We start from the raw sequence: 20,773 nt of genomic DNA, 5'->3' as shown, positions 1-20,773 counted from the left end.
TGTGAATTCAAGTAATATATTTTTTAGGGTAAAGAACTAAGCAATTAATTCAAACTAGATTATATGAGTTCATTAGTTTAACACCTTTCCCCTAAGCCATTTAATGCAAGAGAAATAGGGGCTTCAAAATATAACTCCCAATATAACCAAAGTGATATTATCATAACCCAAGTGAGACAAAGGGATTCCAATAATAAACCCAAATTAAATCAAGGAATCACAAAAGAAAGTCCTCTTTCATGCAATGTTCATCAACCTTGGATTTGTAACGTGATTGGATTGACTGATTAAGTGCTATATTGACTAACTTGCCTAGGGCTAGTTGATTTAAATGCAAGAAACATTTGTACAAACCTATTAAAACAATAAATTTGATCTAAGTCAAAAATTTAGGAGAGATAAATTGATTAACCTTGAAGATGTGTAGTAAAAGACACATTTCAACTCAGAAAAATAGCATACTAGAAATTATGGGTCAAAAACTAAAACCAAATCTGAAATTAGGATAGAAAAGCCAAAAACATTAGAAAGTTTTAGATTTAAAGGAAAAATTTGAATAGGTTAACCTATACCAGTATATATTCCACAAAGTCAACATATTCTTAGAAGGTAGAAATCCAATCAACCTTAGATCATCTGATAGTAGATTTCTAATTCCAGATTCATTATTATGACAACCTATTTCTACACACAAGAAAAATAGAATGTTTTTTGGCATGGGAGTGGCTTTCCTTGGTCAAGACCCTATGTAGGAACTAACCTTGAAAGATAAAAGTATGTAAATAAGTAAGACAAATGCAATAATTCAACTTATTTGATGAAACCCTTGTTTAGAAAAGTTTCATAATGCTAGATGTTGTTGATAGCAAGTCTTGAATGAGAAATGTAAGAAATCTCCACAAATGCAAAGGATCTAATCAATATCAAATCATGGAGCCATGTATGTATATATGTACAAAGTAAGAAGAATGAGAATGCAGAGATTTATATCTCCTCCCTTGATGGTCAACAAAATGATATATTTCAAAAAGGAAATGCTCACAATGAATCTTTAGACCTTCATAAATGCTTAAGAGCTCGATGTATGCCTTAAGTGATCTCCTTTTTTTTGTACTATATTCTTTTGATGCAAGAGCATCCTAGGTGTAAAGGCAATCTTGCATCACCCAAAAATATTTTTACTTCCAGTTTTGTGTTTTCATAAGGGTTATTCTTGTGTAGAGTTGTTGTTTGTGGAAGCTGGCTAATTTTAGTAAGTTGATCTATGTGCTCAAATTTTCTTAATCTCATATGTAGAGGTTCATCTTAGACATATCATCCTACTAGATGAGTTTCATTTCCATATCATATGTATTAGTGCAATTATTGTGGATTTTCGGTATGAATTTTGGCTATCCAAACTTCAAGCTCAGCGATGAAGTCCTAAATGGCTCCAAAACAAGGACAAATCTCAATTAACAAATGCTTCCATGATTAGCCATTGTACAACTTTAGATGTCATTTCCAAAAAGGGGTTATAATAGCCCATTGGGTCAACGATTTATTAGTTAAGGTCTCCAAACATGGGTCATTGAAAAATTTTGTAAATTGTCTTTAGTAAATTATATATAATAAAGTGTAACAAAATAATATAATATGAGGGTAAGAATTTTCCTTAGGGAAAAATCACCCAAGACCAAGGAACTCAAGCACAAGCACAAGAATAGACCAAAAGAGTATGATCAGAATGACGATATGATATTCATTTAATATGGATGTAAGTACACTAGGAGCGCTTGTATATAAAGGCCTCTGGAATGCTTCTAGAATGCATAGGAATCAACAACATGATAAGTCATACAACCAAGCACATGTCCACCAGATATGGGTTATCCTCCATTAAGCACAGGAGTAAGTGTGTTGATGAGAGGATAAGCCTACAAAGGTGTAGCATGCAAAATAATATTGTGGACACCATGTGCTAAATTAGGAGTGCAAATAATTGCGTTGTCTACATGAAAACTCAATTAATTATGTAGACTTTAGTGTTGTAGACACCATGTGTCGAATTAGAGTTGCTTACTCCAGTGTTGTCAACATGACAAGTCATAAGAGTACACAAACTCCTGAGTGTCTCACCTAAGAAATAATAAAATAATGCATTAACCTAAGTAAACTTAAGTAAAGTGTAATAAGTAAATACTTATTTACACCAACAACCCCTAGCTTAAGTGCAACTTAGGGGAATGCACTTAAGCTTACTAAAGCTAGAATGAAATTCATGATGGGTCCCGACTACTAGGCCATTTTAGGTACCCATGTACATAATGAAATGCAATCTCTCATAAAGTAGAGAAAGAGGGAAAACCTCATGGGAAAAACCCTCCCCAAAAAGATAGATGAAAAAACAAGATGCATGGATGGATGGAGTAATCAAGACCCCCCCCCCCCCCCCATTACGACATACATCAAGTCTATACAATAGAGAAATATGAGAAGAACACAATCCCAAAGAAGGAAAAGGTCCCCCCCAAAAGAGAGAAGAAGAAGAGAGACAGGGTAGTCCCCCCCCCCCCCCCCTCCCCCAAATGTAGAGTGTCGATCAGTGATAGTTTCTTTGATGTAGAAGTTGATCCATGACTACTAAATAATATTCCTCCCCTTTGGAAGAAACAATATTATAGGTACAAAAGAGATGCTTCCCCTGTGTGTGGAAAGAATCTCGATGATCAATGATGCCTCTGAAACCTACTCACCTGTCCCTGTGTCAATACTGATTGTCACCCCTTCCAATGTTGCTGAAAAGAACAATGTCAGACCTAGCAAGGATGGATGTAGAACCTATCCCAAAGAATCTACTATCTCCTCAATCGATAAAGAGACCTCCTACAACTATTGTACATAAGGATCCACAATCATATCAACCTGTGAAGATTGATCATGTAGAGAATGGACATGAGGGTCAGAGTGAGCCCTCACAACAACTGAAGAAGGATCTTCTCCATCAAAGAGAAGATGTATATCATCATTGATGTCCCCCAAATCTGCTATGTATGACTCCACGAACAAACCTGAAATATCTGCTATGTAGTCATCCTCTGATGTTAGACCTGGAAGACTAGGTGTACCCTGTTGTGTTGGACCTATCACTATGGAAATATATGCTTTTGGAATGTGTTGATGATGTGATCTCTCCCTACATCTTTCAATAGGATCTCACATATCTGAATCTATTGAAGTACTAAATATTTTAGAAAATTCTAGCCAAAAAAAATCAAAAAATTGCACTTGATATGGAGTCCGGATGACTGAGATATGGACTCCCAAAGTTAGAATGTCAAATCAAAAATTAATCTAGAGAGGGGTTGGATCAACAAAAGATGAGGTTAAATTTGATGATCAAACAGTCATCATAGCAATTCTATTTTGCCTCCTGATGATGGTAAAATGACCATTAATTTTAGGATAGTGGATTACTGTCATCAACGTACTTGGCCCCTCTGTGACATCACATTGACATAATGATGATGTCAGCACCATATAGAATAGTACAAATAGTACAAAAAATGTGTCCTATATGGCTTCATGTGTCGCAGTATGATGTGGTAGTCAATTGCACTGCTTGTTAACGTGTTGGATCTGACTATACAAGGGCGACGTGTACAGGCCACATGTTAGGTGACTGGATTTTGTGGCTAACAAGGACTAAGTGGGCATCATATGCTAAGCTAATAGGTTGTGGATTGTTCCACATGTGCATGTTTAGTGTAGTGGACATCATGGACGTAGTGGCTTAGCGACATGGCCAGTCTGGGTTGCATCCGTGTGGCGAGTGTAGCAAAGGCCGCGTGGTGTAGAAGCAGCAAGTGTTGGAAACTTGAAGCACTAGCCAGAGGTTTCGCAACCAGAAAATCACACTAGAGGCCTGTTTTGCGATGGTCGAGAAAGGAAAACAATTGATAGAATGTGATTTTAATCCCACATCAGTGAGGTAGCACTTTGCAGATTATTTATAAACAAGGTCATAGGTGTAATAACCAAAAAAGCCCACAAAATTGTGGGAGTTGGCCACTGAATTGTGGGGGTCACAATTGTATGTTCACCGAGTCAGAATGAATGCCAAAAAATTGGGTGTGCCCGTTGTGTGTTACCAGAAATGTAAGTGTGCCCGTTGATTAATAAATAAGGAATATTCTTTAGATCAAATGAAATATTCTGCATGCAGGGCCGAGGTCTCACTACCCGATGCCTATATAAAAAAAATTTCTCTGCAGAGCCAACTGGCTATTTTTTTTTGAAAAAATACAAAATTTTGAAAATAAAATTCGCAAATTGAATAAATGACCATACCCAAGTTGCAAATCAGGCTTTCGGGTGCCAGTTTGCAAAATTTTTTAACCTCAAAATTGACTTTGGCCTAGCATAGGCAAATTTATAGCCAATTTTCACCGAATTGACATTCCAAATGCAATGGTGAGGTCCATTTTGGCTCTAGACACTCTAGCAGGTTCTTCGGATCTAGGTTGAGGTACTAAAGGAAGAATGGTCTCGAACAACTATGTGAAGAGAATCTCCCTCAGCTCTGATACCATGTAAGAATTTGACTTAGGGAAAAATCACCCAAGACCAAGGAACTCAAGCACAAGCACAACAGTAGACCAAAAGAGTATGATCATAATAACAATATGATATTCATTCAATATGGATGTAAGTACACTAGGAGTGCATGTATATAACGGCCTCTGGAATGCTTCTAGAATGCATAGGAATCAACAACATGATAAGTCATAGAACTAGGCACATGTCGACTAGATATGGGTTATCCTCCATTAAGCATAGGAGTAAGTGAGTTGATGAGAGGATAGACCTACAAAGGTCTAGCACGCAAAATAATATTGTAGACACCATGTGCTAAATTAGGAGTGTGAATAATTGTGTTGTCTACGTGACAACTCAGTTAATTATGCAAACTCCAGTGTTGTAGATACCATGTGCTAAATTAGAGTTTCTTACTCCAGTATTGTCAACATGACAACTCATAAGAGTACGCAAACTCCCAAGTGTCTTACCTAAGAAATAATAAAATAATGCATTAACCTAAGTAAACTTAAGTAAAGTGTAATAAGTAAATACTTATTTACACCAACAATGAAGTTGTTCAACCTCAAGATTTAGGGCTTAGTGTCTAGAACCTTTCGAGGTGGTGAAAAATGCCTATATAAGGAAGGCTTGTAGGTTCTCTAGGGAAGTTCTTGGTGATAGTCTCAACTCTATCTTGTAGACTATTGTAAGGAAGGTGCCCATGTGGGTTTGCATATCATAATTTTAAATTTTGTAATTCCACACTTGTGGAGATAATAAGAAGCCCCTATTTCATTCTCTCAATTTGTTGTTGTTTCAATATTTATGTTGTGTGTTTGTGGTATTAAGGGGAGTACCCTTCATTAAATGGTATCAAAGTGAGAGTTACTAAATGTGTGCAATAGATCATTGATTGTGAGGTTGTTTGCACTAGGAATGTGGTTGGGATGATCATGTAGATAGATCATTGATTATGAGGTAGTTTGCACTAGGGTTTCAACGAAAGTGCAAAAATGCCTCCATGCAGAAAGCATAGAGCCAGAGGTGTTACACCTAAGGGTTTTAGAGATATCAAGAGATATAAGTAAGCATTGCAAGAAAAAAATGTGTGGAGGGATGAATCTTGTTGTAAGAGATGAGAGTGAGGATGAAGAAGGACACATTGATCAGGAAGAAGATGAATTTTTTTAACTCAAAAGAAGAAACACTTTTAAGGGTCATTTCATATATTAGAAAAAGACCTAAGTTTGAGGTTCCTACATTTTTGGGAAATCTTAATCTGTAAGAATTAATAGATTAGATCAATGAATTAGAAGAATATTTTGAGTATAACAATATTGAGGATCTTGATAGGGTCAAGTTTGTGAAGGCCAAATTGAAAGGTCATGCAAAGATCTGGTGTTAGGAGATTCAATTGGAGTAAAATAGAAGAGGGAAAGATAAGATCTTAAGATGCAGTCAAATTATAGCTAAATTAAAATGACAAGTCATTCTCGTGGATTATGAGCTTGATATGTTAAATAAAATGAAAAGGGTTGAAACAAGTGGGAAGATCTGTTGAAGAGTATATAGAAGATTTCTACCGAGTTCTCATTAAAACTTGCCATGCAGAAGATGATAAGGAGAAATTTTATTATTATGTTAATGGGTTGAGGCCAACCATTCATGAGGAGTTAAGTCTAGTTCAAATGAACAATATTGAGGAGACAAATTAGTTTTCCCTACAAGTAGAAGAGAAGTTGAACAAGAAGTTTGATAATCAGAAAATTGGAAGAGGTTGTAGTGGAAGATTTGGTGGACAATCTTATGGAGGATGAAATGACAATCAAAAGAAGAAGGATGATGATAACAATAGTATTCAAAATCAAAGGAGAAATAATCATTTCCATTATGAGAATAATAGAGATTAGAGAGGAAGAGGAAGAGGGAAAGGATTTGGCAGAGGAGGTTTTTGTTGAACATGTTTGCACTATGAAGAAGAAGGGCATAGAGTATTTGAATGTCCCCATTTCATGTAGGAAGGATGGAGAGGAGAACCAAATGTCAAGCCAATGATGCACATGTGGATGAAGATGCCAAATCATCACATTTTGAAGATGTTGAAAGAGGAGAAGTCCTAGTTGATAGAAGAGTCTTGCTAAGTAGTGAGAATGAACCTAATCAAAGAAGGAGTTTGTTTTGCACAAGGTACAAGTGGAGAGATAAGTATTGAGATGTGATCATTGATGGTGGAATCACTTACAATCTAGTGTCAAAAATTATGGTCATGAATTTAAAACCCAAGAGGCATAAACATCCTCATCCATACCATATTGCTTGGGTCCATGATGACCACAAGGACATGGTCAATGAATAATGCATAGTAAAGTTCAAGATAGGAAGCTACCAGGATGAGGTGCTTTGTAATGTTATACCTATGGACATATGTCATATGTTTCTGGGTAGACCATGGAAATTTGAAAGGCATGATCTACATGATGGTCACATGAATACCTACACTCTAACAAATGATGGATTGAAAAATACGATGAAGACATTGAAGGATAAAGAAGAAAATATATGTAGTGCTACCAGAGTATGTTTTGTTGCTACAAATAAATTCCTAGAGTATACGAGGTGCGAGCATATGTGTTTTGTTATAATTCTAAAAGATGGTAAAGAAGAAGTAGAAGAGGTTCCTGCAGAAGTTGTAGATTTGTTGGAAGAATTTCTAGATATTATAAATAACGTGCCTGATGGATTACAACCAATGCAGAAGATCAATCACCAAATGGACTTGATTCCATGAGCTAGTTTTCCAAATAAGAAAGTACATTGAACGAAATTGATAGAAAGTGAAGAGTTGAACATACAAGTGCATGAGTTTTTGCAGAAGGGGCTGATTCAAGAGAGTCTCAGTTCATGTGATGTACCAACATTATTAGCGCCAAAGAATAATGATGAATGGAGGATGTGCATAGATTCTCATGCTATCAACAAGATTACAATCAATTATAGATTTCCATTGCCACAGAAGGATGATATCATGGACTATTTGAGTGGAGTTGTGTATTTCACAAAAAGAGATTTAAAGAGTGGATACCATCAAATTAGGATCATATAAGTAGATCAATGGAATACTACCTCTAAGATGAGGGAAGGATTGTAAGAGTGGTTAGTCATACCTTTCAGGCTAGCCAATGCATAGAGCACTTTCATGTGGCTCATGAATAAGGTACTAAAGGAGATTTTGGGTAAGTTTTTCATTATCTAGCTAGATGATATTTCGATCTTTATCAAGACATTGGAGGAGCATGTAATGGACATACATATGGTGTTTGAGAAATTAAGGGAAGAAAAGTCTCTAATAAATTATCTGAAGAAGTGTAGGTTTGCCAAGGAGTTACTGTACTTGGGATTTGTAGTTTTAGCAAAAGGTTTGGAAAATGGACCCTAAGAAAGTGAAGGGTGTCCTCAAATGGCCTATCCCAAGGACTTCTATAGATGTAAGACCTTTTCATGGATTAACTAGTTTTTATAGAAAGCTTATCACAAGTTTTAGTAGTATTTGTGAACCATTTACTGAAATAATGAGAAGGGATAGGAAATAGTTTAAATGGACTATAGGAGCATGTACGAGTTTTAATTTATTGAAATAGAAAGTTAGATATCAACCTTTTTTAGCACTTCCAAATTTTAATAAGGTTTTTTAAGTAGACTGTAATGCTAGTGGTACTGTAATAGGAACTATTTTGAGTCAATAAGGTAGACCTATTGCTTATTTCAGTGAGAAGTTGAATGATGCTGAAAGAAAATATTTAATTTATGGTCAAGAATTGTATGCTATAGTTTAGGCATTAAACAAGTGGAGGCATTATCTTCTTCTTAATGATATTTTCTTGTATATTGATCATCAAGATTTTCAATATTTGAATAGTCAAGGAAATTTGGACCAAAGACATTTGAGATTGGTTGAGTTTTTGTAGAGTTATACATTTTTTTTAAACACTGGAGTGAGAAGTCTAATAGAGTTGTAGATGCTCTTAGTAGGAGATAACTTTTGCTGGCATAAATGTAGATTGAGGTGGTTGGGTTCAAGTAATTCAAGAATTTATATATAGAGGATCTTGATTTTGGTGAAGCATGGAGAGCTTGTACATAACCTATTACACTTGATAGGACAGTGGTTGGATTTCATAATCCAAGATGGTATGTTGTTCAAAGAAAGTTAGTTGTGTATTCCAAAAAGTTCTATGAGAGAGAATCTCATCAAGGAGAAGCATAGTGGAGGATTGGATGGAAATTTTGGTAGAGATAAGACATAATTACTACTTTCCATAGTTGTAGCAAGATGTCAAGAATTTTGTGCAGAGTTGTAGAGTATTTTAGATGATGAAAGGAGTGAAGCAAAATACAAGGTTGTATCAACCATTACCTATAACAAAGAAGATGTTGGAGGATGTCATCATGGATTTCATTTTTGGTTTACCAAGAACTCAGTGAGGGGATGATTCAATTTTTGTGGTGGTTGACACATTTTCAAAGATGAAACATTTCATTCCCTCCAAGAAGACTAGTGATGTTGCTCATGTGGCAAGTTTATTTTTCAAAGAAGTGGCGAGACTATATGGTCTTCCAAAGAGCATAGTTTATGATCAGGGTAACAATTTTTTTGAGTATTTCTGGCATACATTATGGAAGAACTCAAAGATAAAAATTATTTCAAGTTTGGTTCATCACATCATCCACAAACTAATGGACAAATAGAAGTTTTGAATCAAAGTTTGGGGAATTCACTGAGATTCTTGGTTGGAGACAAATGAAAAGATTGGGATATGTTTTTACCATAGGCATAATTTTCATACAATAATTATGTCAATAGGTGTACTAGTAAATCACCATTTCAGATTATATATGGGAGAACTCTTAGAAATGCTTATGAATTGAGGTATTTGGATAAATGAGAGATAAGTAGTGTTGAAGCAAAGGATTTTGTAGAATATTTGAAGAACATCTATGAGGAGGTGAGGAAGCACATTACAAGGATGAATATATAGTCAAAGGCTAAAGTAGATGAGAAAAGGAGGTATAAGGAATTTTATAGTGGAGATGAAGTCATGGTTCATTTAAGGAAAGAGAAATTTCTAGTGGGTACATATAATAAGTTAAAAATGAAGAAGTTTGGACCATGCAAGTGTAGATGCTCAAAAATGGTTCACATCTATGGTTTCATCAAAATGAAGCTCTATTTGACATATAGCTCACTTTTTGAAAGAAAAAGTCTTCACCTCATTCTAACTAGTCCTCATCTCATCTCTTCTGTCTTCTTTCATTCATATCTTCATTCACCACCATGATTATGTGTTCTGATACACCAAATCATCTTCATCTTGCTTTCCTACATTCCTACATCATCCTATACTATCTGTCAACCTCCTAGGGATTTCCACCTAGTCCAGCCCTAGTCTGACCTTTTCTTGACCAGTTTTGACCAATGTGACTATGTTTGACTAATTTTACTGATGTTATCACTTCTATCTATCATTTTGTACATGTATGCAAAGTTTCAGGTCATTTCGAGTCCAGTCGAGTTGATTTTGGCCCCTAGAGCCTTCAAGGGTGTAGTCTGCACTTTCAGAGTGCACTTGGACTTCCCAAGTGCACCATGGGCACACTTGGTACTATCATAGCACACTTGATCTTACCTAGTGTGTGCTAGGCACACTTGGGTGCCTTTTGGAAGCACATGGGGCAGTAGGATGCCCAAAACGACTCCCGAAGCCCCTAGGTTGCACTCCGGAGGCCATTATTTTGTGTTTTAACTCTAATTTATGAACTGTCAGTTGCATTGGATTTGTATCTTCATTGTGAACAAATTGAGCTATCATTTTTGTTATTTGGTCACTATCTTGATTGGTAACCCTTGAAAATACTCTCGAGCCCCTAAATCGACATCACTTTTCATACTAATTCATCCCATTTTCTCATTCCACTAACTCTGATTTTTTGGCCAACCTGATTTTATCCCAAAAGTTTCTATCATCATTCATATCCTCTATCACATAAATTTCACATCATTTTGGAACCATTTCAACATCATCAGAAATCATATCAAATGAATTGGCAATCATATCAAACCAACTCAGAATCATATAAAATCAACTCAAAATCACCCCAAATCAACTTAGAATCACCTGAAATCAAGCTTATTCAACTTGGAATGTGTCAAACATCCTAAATAAATCATCATTTTTCCAATCCTAGCTATTTTTGTTGCTTTCAGTGCCTTGGAGACCTATTAATCTATCAAATCCTATCAATCTAACCTTAGTACTATCATGGCTCTTAGTGCTAGGTCAAACTATCATTCATGTCATCCAATCTTTGACATTGTTGAGTCTCTCAGTATTGGATCATAGCATCGATGTTATTATGATCAACCTTGTCAAACAATCTCGATCCTATAGCATTTACAACGTCAGTTAAATGTTACATATATTTTAATTCATGTTATGTGTCCTTGGCATGTTGTCAATTTTGATCAATCAATCAATTTGACCATGGCTTTGGTCTATTTTTCATCATCCTAGTCAATCTCCATTATCATCACATTTTATCAAAGGATACTATTGCACTTATTTAATCAAATTGGCCAATCATCTACTAATTTTCTCTATAGGATCAAATAACCCATAATTTAATCCTATGTCATTCTTACTAATTATTCTTCCTAATTAACATCCTCAATTAATTAATTTTATTAATTAATTGATTTATCATTCACAAACCATGGAAATTCACAATTTCCTAAGTCACATTTTCCACCATTAATTCCATTTTACTAATTTCAATTTGTGTGGAATAATGGATTTTTAATTCAAATATTCCACACAATATTGACATCATCATGACACTTGGGTATGACACCTCATGGATTCTCCATTGACATTTTGCTAAGATATGTCATAATCCAATATTCTTATTCTCTTACACAAATCCATATTTTGCTTACATTGTCATAGATTCTTGGCTTTAAGTGGGTTTGAGGTGTCATATGACGCGTCATAGATTCTCTTCCATCTTTAGCCAAGTTTGACTTTCGAGCGTCATACAATCCTACACTTGGCATCTTGTGTCATATGCATCATGGATTCTCCAAGGAATCTCTTGCCATGTCCCATATCCAAGGTGACAAATCGAATGCTCTCATCTTCCGTGTTGATTATAAAATGAACATTCTTTCTCTCATTTCTGGTCCCTAATTCTTGAGTCTTTTTAGGTCCCTAGTTTTCTTAGGTTTCCACTCTTACTCTCATGCTTAAATCACATCTTCTAGTATTCTCATAGCATTATCACCATCTTAGGATTTTGCTTCAACATTATGTGCACTATAGGCAATTTGGAGCTACATCATATGGAGAATAAAGAAGGACATGGGAGCTACAAATGAAAGAGGGAGTTTTAACATTGTGTTGTTTTCCTTTATTAATTTGGATTTCATAGTAGACTAGAGGGTGTCAATATATGTTTAGTGAGTTTGTGATTTGCTCATAGTATGTTAGACAATAGCCTATTTTCTAGGTCCTATAACAAGATATTAAAAAGGCATGATTCTGGAAATGCCTATGGAGTAGAGTTGTCCACTGAACTGAATATTTTAAAAGTGTTGAACATTTCAAATTTGATAGAGTATTATAAAGGTGGTGATGGGGAAGAGGTTATAGATGTGTAGTGGAGTATTCCAACAACTACTTCAACTACAAAGGTGATTGAGGACATATAGGACAATCATGTTGGAATAAGCACAAGGAACATAACATATGAAGAGTATCTAGTCAAATGGAAAGAGAATCCAATGGAGGATTCATCATGGCTGGCAAGGGAAGAGGTTGATTGTCTTGGTTTTCCTCTAACTACGTAAGACATGACAAGGTCACTTCTCAAATGCCCCTGGGTGTCTGATGTAGGAGCACCTTGGGTGTAAGGGTAATATTGCATCACACAAACTATTTATATTTTTCAATTTTTTGTTTTTAATAAGAGTTATTCCCATATAGAGTTATTATTTATGGAATCTTGCTAATTTTAGTAAGTTAGTCTTATGTGTTGAGATTGTTCTTATGTCATGTGTGGAGGTTCATCTTACACATATCAACCTACCATATGAGTTTCATTTCCATATCATATGTATTAGTGCAGTTACTATAGATTTTTAATATGAATTTTGGTTATCCAAACTTTAGACTCAATGATGGAGGCCTCAATGACTTCAAAATGAGGTCAAACCTTGTCTGATGGATTCTTGCACAATCAAACATTTTAGAACTTTAGCTACTATTTTTTAAAAAGGGTTATAATAGCCCATTGTGTTAATAGTTTGTTAGTTATGGTCTTTAGAAGTAGGTTATCCAAAAATGTAATTTGTTCTTATGTCATGTGTGGAGGTTCATCTTACACATATCAACCTACCATATGAGTTTCATTTCCATATCATATGTATTAGTGCAGTTACTATAGATTTTCAATATGAATTTTGGTTATCCAAACTTTAGATTCAATGACAGAGGCCTCAATGACTTCAAAATGAGGTCAAACCTTGTCTGATGGATTCTTGCACAATCAAACATTTTAGAACTTTAGCTACTATTTTTTAAAAAGGGTTATAATAGCCCATTGTGTTAATAGTTTGTTAGTTATGGTCTTTAGAAGTAGGTTATCCAAAAATGTAATTTGTAAATTGTGTTGAGTCGATCTATGTAATAAAATAGTATAATATGAAGTTGGTCAGCCTCAAGAGTTAGGGCTTAGTGTCTAGAACCTTGCCAAGTGGTGAAAAATGTCTATATAAGGAAGGCTCATAGGTTTTCTAGGGTAGTTTTGGGTGATAGTCACAACTTTTTCTTGTAGATTGTTGTAAGGAAGGTGTCCATGTGGGTTTGCATATTGTAATTTTGAACTCTATAATTCTACATTTGTGGAGTTAATAAGAAGCCCCTATTTTGTTCTCTCAATTCATTGTTGTTTCAATATTTATGTTGTGTGTTTGTGGTATTAAGGGGAGTACCCTTCACCAGATTTCTTAATGTCTTCCATATGTGTGTGGTGTAAAAATGAAATTCCCAAGCAACCTTATATACTATTTTTTAGGATAAAAAACAAAGTGATATAACCAAGGCACTAAATAAAATAGTTCAAATACTTGAGGAAATCTTGGTGGTGTGACAAGGCCTAGGTATAGGTTGACCTATATTGGTATAGGTTGATTTATATCAGTATAGGTATCCAAAGTAGAGATAATCCTAGGGTCTTAGATATGGTGCAAAAAGAATTGGAAAAGAGATAAGAGAGTGGAAAAAATAGTTATTTGAGTGCAAATGCATGCATGAACCATAAAATCACTAAAGAAGCTAAATTGTCTTAAATGATGGGTTATTCTATTTTAAGATGGTATGTTTAGCTCTCACTTTAGTGAAAGAATGAGCCTACCTCATACTGGTGGTAAAGTATGTTGGTGTTTGAAAATGTTACCCATTTTCAATTACCCTGATGAGAACAAGATGCATCTAGGGGAAGCTAACTCCCATTATCAACACACCCATTCAGACACCAGGCCAACTATAAGGCTATACTCCTTCTGCACTTTAGGCTCTGCAAAACCTAGGCGGGTGAACCTATAGATTCCTTATATGGTACCAGTTGTCAAAGCATACACTGAATCTATTATGAAGCAGATAAAACCCTTATTTCTCCTAATAACTCATGAAATAACATCAATCTACAGTAGCTAAATGCAGATCTAGGAATCTCAGAAGCTGAGTGAGGGCATTCTATTATAGCTCTTCAACATGAAAGGGAAAAGCATTTGATTAATGATGTTGAGTTTCAACAAATCCTCAAACATGCAGCAATATAACAGTGATCTTAAAACTGATCAGTGCCTAATCCATTGGGCAATTCCATGAATTCAAAACATACACCCAAACATTAGATCTATCCAACCACCTTGTGATTCAGATATCAGTGTTCATTCAGGTCTCATTCTCACAAAACATCCTTCTCAAATAACCAGTAACCTTGTTTAAACATATAGAGCATTTACTTGGCCCTTTGGTCCAACAGCAAAATACATCAAACATACAACCTGAAAGGGATGCAAATGGGTCTCAAATCTTTGTTCCAAAACCACATAAGACTTACAGATTACTTAGACAGGAGACAAGAACCAGAACAAAACTAGTGAAATTGTTGCTCATATGTATTCATTTCCTTGAAACTATACATTTAGATGCATAAAATTAAAACATGAAACAACCTAATATCTCAGAACTATCTGTATTATCTCTACAACTGCTGTTCACATGAGAGTTCTACTGAAGAAAAATGGTGTCACGGTCATGGAAAAATGTCAAAATACTGGAACCAATGGTCTCACAGTGCAAAAACTGGAATCCCTATTGGTATCACAGCAATGAACTTTTTCTTCCCCGAAACTGGAACCCACTGGTTTCTCAGTAACAAAAACTGGAACCTACAAATGATAGAAAGAAAGAATGATATATAAGAGAAAAAAATTTCAGATCTGATCTTTACTTGACAAGTTTCCACTTGAAATTCAATCTTCTGGCAACTGAAAACTTCGTCCTTCCTTCTCCATCTTGATCTAATTTGATTTCATCATTGCCTTGTAACTGATTTGCAAAATATCCCCTTCTGAATGATGAAATCCCTTATTTGCTAAATATCTGATTTGCATCAAAATGCTGATAAAACTTGCTTTAACTAACTCAGAGATGCCCCCAACTGAATTCTCCTTGTCTTTTACACATATTCAAGCTATTAACTTGCCAAAAATCACAACTGAACTTCCTGGTCTGAAAACGTTTGCAATTCAGGTACTTGAAAGAAAACCTCCTATAGCTTGAAACAGACTAATACCTGTGCAAAAACTGACTCCAGAATAAAAAATTTCATCTTCTCCCGATTTCGGCGATATATAACATTGCCTATCTAGCCTCTTGGAAACCTCTTGAAAGTCATTTTGAAAATGACTACTCTGCTAGAAAGTTCAAGCTTGCACTCGAGACATTTTCAAAAATTTAAAAGTTTCTAAAGTTTAAACTTTAGAAAAGAGCCTCATTTGAGTTTTAAAAAGATGCACGTCAACTATTTTTTATAAAAATAATAATAAAATTTTATTATTTTTTATTCTTTAATATTGCCCTCTCCGGGTCAACCTTCAGTTGACCAGCCTTTCTGCCACGTGGTAGCCTCTAATTGGCCGACCGGTGCCACATTAACACCGCAGGGATCCAGTGCCACGTGTCACCGAGGCACATCCTCGCATTACTTAAATACCTACAACTCCATGTTGCAGGGATGTGCGGACCGTCGGATCTCACCACGTGGCGAAATCTTGTGCGTCCATCTGAACTGCTCGTTCTCACCACGTCACCACTCCTAGGATCCGCCATGCCATGTGGCGCCCAGGCGCAATCCCACATTTTTAAACCTTCGCGCAACTCCATTTTGCAAGCGTGCGCTAACCCTTGGATCATGACACTTGGCTCAATCTAGTGCTTCCGTCGCCACATCAGCGCACTCGTTTCTTTGTGTAAAATTTAGCACTGGCTCGAAATTTGACGTTATCTGGCCAACCACGGGCCCCACTCTCTGACCAGACGCTTCTCAAATGCCTCTGCCTTCAATTCACAATGCATTTGAAGTGAACTTGTATTTAAACTTATTTAAAATGCCGCACACGAGCAATATGGGACTAAATCCTTTTGTTTTAGCCATGGTTTTTTATGCACGGGTGGCCCTTCAGTATTTGCTTCATGCCACGTATATCTCTAGCGAGGAAGTGTGTTGAGCAGATTGAATTTGTCAAAACATAAACGCTTCAAAATGATGCATGAACTATTCCAGGGGTGATGGCACAAGGCGTCCTTCCCTTTTCTGCGTGAGGAATCCTCTTTCTATTCCACTGCCATCCACTTCTGAATCACCTTCTTTGCAATTTTCTACCTTGAGTTCCTTAACCTATATGTAGTCGGATGTCAAAGTCAATAATGCACCCTTAGCCAACTTGACACCTCCTATTTCAAACATTCTACTGTTATATCACTGGCCCTCTATATAGAGCACTCAACACTTAGAGCCAACTGCGAGTGGGGACATATCTATAGATTCTACTTCATCCACTAGTTTTGATAGCACGACTTTGGCATCTTCATACTCCAAGATGGAGCCAGTTATTTCCACATCTCTTATATTGCTTTTGCATTATGATACTTTAATAAAACAAATTCATTCCAATCGCAATTTAATCATGTTGAAAACTTTATTATGCCTTATAAATTTGATAACATTAGTCGGGCCCCAAAGTGGGTCTTGCTAAAAAAATTTCATTTCCAAATGACTGAAATGCAGAAGTAATCCATTGATCATTTTGAACTAATTAGAATCAAATTTGATCATTGACTGATCAACTGAAACCTAGTTTACCATTAATCTGGAAACTATCAAATTAGTGCTAGAAGGTCCGTTGACTGGCCTTAAAAACTGATCCAAACAACTGACAATGTTCTAAAAATTGGCATACTGAATCTCTGCTCCACATTCTTGCCTCCTGTCAATTTTCATCTCATGACAAGATCGCAGTCAAAAGATATTGACTGTCAAAGTTGCCTTCTCAGATCTACCTGCAAGCAAACACGTCAGAAAGCAATAAACTAGGTTTGGATTCGGCTCAGAAAATTGGGCAAATGAACACTTGGGAAGAGGAAAACTGGGGCACTCATTCTTTGTCATGAGGACATTATGGATCTATGATTTAGGCTCATGACGAATAACATGGAACAAATGGCGGCTGTTCAAAGTAGGCTACTCAGAATTTTGCAACTAGACATGCTGACAGAAAGCAATTTTTGTGAATGGAATTGACCTGGAAAAGCATGCATATGGATTTGTCAAGTTCTAAAAACTGGCACACTTGTACTATTTTCAGTGGACAATACAAGGGAACAAACTGTTTGATCTTGCCAATCACAGATTTCAAGTTATAACGTCATGAACAGGGGTACTGATAAATCTGTAAATGCTAACACTAGTAAAACTTTAGAAATTTTGTTTGGAATCGCGTTTGAAAACATATCAAATGGATTCGTCACAAATTGAAACTTGAAACTTAATAAGTCTCTGATGTGTACAATGCAACACAAAAAGAAATTTGAGATTTTGGTGAACTGGGTCAAAGTTATAGCATGTCAAACAGGGCCTCCCAGAATTAGGTGCAAAGTGCATCAATCATAAAAACAGTAACTGACCAACTTTGAGGGATTCAAAACCTAGTTAAACGAACTCGAAATTACTCAAAATCTGAAATATAGGTTCTTGAGTATGGACACTAGACACTCCCAAAGTGGTGAATCACAAAACACTTTTGGGTGCGAGATATTCAGATGCAAACAAGGCCTCCTGTCGCTGTTTGACACTTAGGTGAAAATGCAGATTTGACACTAGCTCAAAACAGGACTTCGCCAAATGACTCGGATTGATGATTTAACTTCACAGAATAGGTAGATGGGTTGAATGGAAGGTGTTAGAAACATTGAACACCTTTTAGGCCTCATACTAACAACCTGGTACATACGCATCAAAAAGCATTTATAGGGCTCAAATTTCTCAATGGTGCTCAAAATTTGCCATACAATTTTTAGCGCCAACAAAGTAGATCAAAAGGAAGAGATGATCTCGTCATGATTAAGAAGACAATGGAACCACCAGGTCCTCAATATACTTGAGCCTTCGTCATACCCAAAACCATAACAAGAGATATGTCACTAGAGAGAAGGGGGGGAGAGAGGAGAGAGAGAGAGAGAGAGAGAGAGAGAGAGAGAGAGAGAGAGAGAGAGAGAGAGAGAGAGAGAGAGAGAGAGAGAGAGAGAGAGAGAGAGAGAGAGAGAGATCATCTTATTGAATAAGGTTTGTGTTACTTATTGTGAACTACATAAAAAAAAGGCACGCTACAAAAAGAGATATAGTTGAACAGTCTAGAAAGTGTGTCATGCTAGTCAACCCATCATATATGAAACTAAATAATAAGAAAGGGTGTATAATGCTAGTTAATCCATCAAGTATTAATCCTCAAGGAACCATGTGTCCCAAAAGGGAATCGACAAAATAAAAATTAAAAAAATCCCAAACATAAGGATGCGTGTGTCCTTAAAGTATTGGAAAAAGTGAAAAGATCTAAGATCAAGATGATGTGATTTTTTGGTAATGTAAGGAAGGACCATAAAGAAAAGATTAGGCCTCCCAATTTTTCTAGTAATCTAGAGAAGGATAAAAAGGCTACAGGGATCATGCTTCCTAGGTTGTTTGGTAATCCATGGAAGCTGGATCCAAAAATATTTTAAAAATAGACCATCACAGTGCATGTGGGCACAAGTGAGTAGAGTGTATTCCCCCATATTAAATAAATAAGAAATGCCTCAATGAGAGAAATGGATTTAACAGAAGCATACAAGCATCCACTAGAGACATTTCTACTATGAAATATCCCAAGGAGGGAACACTTAAATGGAAGTAAATACATTACAAAAGAGATAGCACGAGAGGGATTTACTAAATCTAGGGTTAGTGTGATCCTATCATAATATATGAAATATTATCTCAAATATGAAATTCATCGTTCCCTAAAGGTGTTGGAAACTTACAATTGAAATAATTTTTTTTTTGTCATTGATGTCAAATCTACTAATGAGACATGTTGCTATATGAGCTAAATGTAATATCCATTTGATTGATGAAGAGGATTTGAGAAGTTACACACAACAATAAAACCTAAGAGGAAAGGTTGAGTTATCAAAAGGAAGTTGCAATGGACATTTGATTAGCTAGACTTTGATAAGATAAAGTGATTGTTTATATCAGGAATATAAAGCTCAACTAAGCAATAGAGTAAAAGATTAAGGTATGTCAAGTGATGCTAGTGTCAACTAAGCCACAGTAAGTGCCGAGAAAATCTAGTGTTGACCAAGCATCAATATCAATTGAGCAAGTTAGTTGATGCTGAGCTAGAAGTTCTATAGTGACTGAGTGTCAGAACTTAGTGATTGCCGAGTAATAATATTTTGAATGAGTTTAAAGAATTCTAATTTTCAACTGACATAGTTCATTTCTTGGGATATGAAAGTTGTGTTAAAGATAATATTGATGAGGTGGATCATTTAATTCAAGGTGAGGATTATGTATAATACCTATGATTGAATTCAAAGGATGAGAAGTTTCTAGAAAAGAAGGAAGGTGAATAGATGCAATGAACATAATGAACCAGATCATAAACCCTAAGATTTACAGTGATTATGGAATATGAAAAAGAAAGAATTACCCATTTAAGGAGGCATATAGTTAAAAGAAATATAGTGAGTGTGAAGCAAGAGAAAGGAAATGCTTTCACAAATGCTACTGAAGTTGATAAGTGAATCTGAGTAGAAGGTTTAAGTTTATTCAAAGGAGAAGATTGACTGCTTGAAAGGTTGCCAAGAAAATCAAGAACAAAAATGACAATGGGGAACTTATTAGTGAATTAACACATGAATTGAATAGTGATCTAAAACTACAAATGTGAGTTGTAATCATATAGATCAAAAATCTACTATTTTATTTCTAATAATTGTAAATAGATTGTATTGAAATCCTTTTAATCAAAGGTTAACCTAACAGTCATTTGAAGGACTTAACAGTCTATGTAAATCCTTTAGCAAGGTGACATTCTGAATGGAATGATCAAAGTCATCTAACAAGGCCACTCCTAATAGGTTGATTAAATCATCTAACCAAATCACATTTAACAATGTGTATTGTAAGCTTTAACAGGGTTGGCTCTATTGGAAATGTAGTATAGATTGGGTGACTTTGGGGAGGGTGGATTAAACCTTCACAATATAATCTGATCTAATTGTATGTATGAAACACTGAAAGAAATAAATTTTCATAAAGAAATAAAACATTCATAACACTTGACACAATATTTAGTAACCTAAAAACTTCCAAATAGAAAGTAAAATTGAGGTGGGGATGATACCCACAAGCTTTATTACTGCAGTATAAAATTAGCCTGTTAAAGCTTACAATTGATAATTTTTGATGATCTGCTCTATTAGGAGTAATAAGGATTATTAGGTCCACCTTATGAAATGATTTACAACATACAATGAAGTATGCACTTTGT

The sequence above is a fragment of the Cupressus sempervirens genome, chromosome 3, assembly GCF_028749045.1.
Source record: "Cupressus sempervirens isolate cs-2001-9-10 chromosome 3, ASM2874904v1, whole genome shotgun sequence".
Taxonomy (NCBI): domain Eukaryota; kingdom Viridiplantae; phylum Streptophyta; class Pinopsida; order Cupressales; family Cupressaceae; genus Cupressus; species Cupressus sempervirens.
This window is presented reverse-complemented; position numbering follows the sequence as displayed.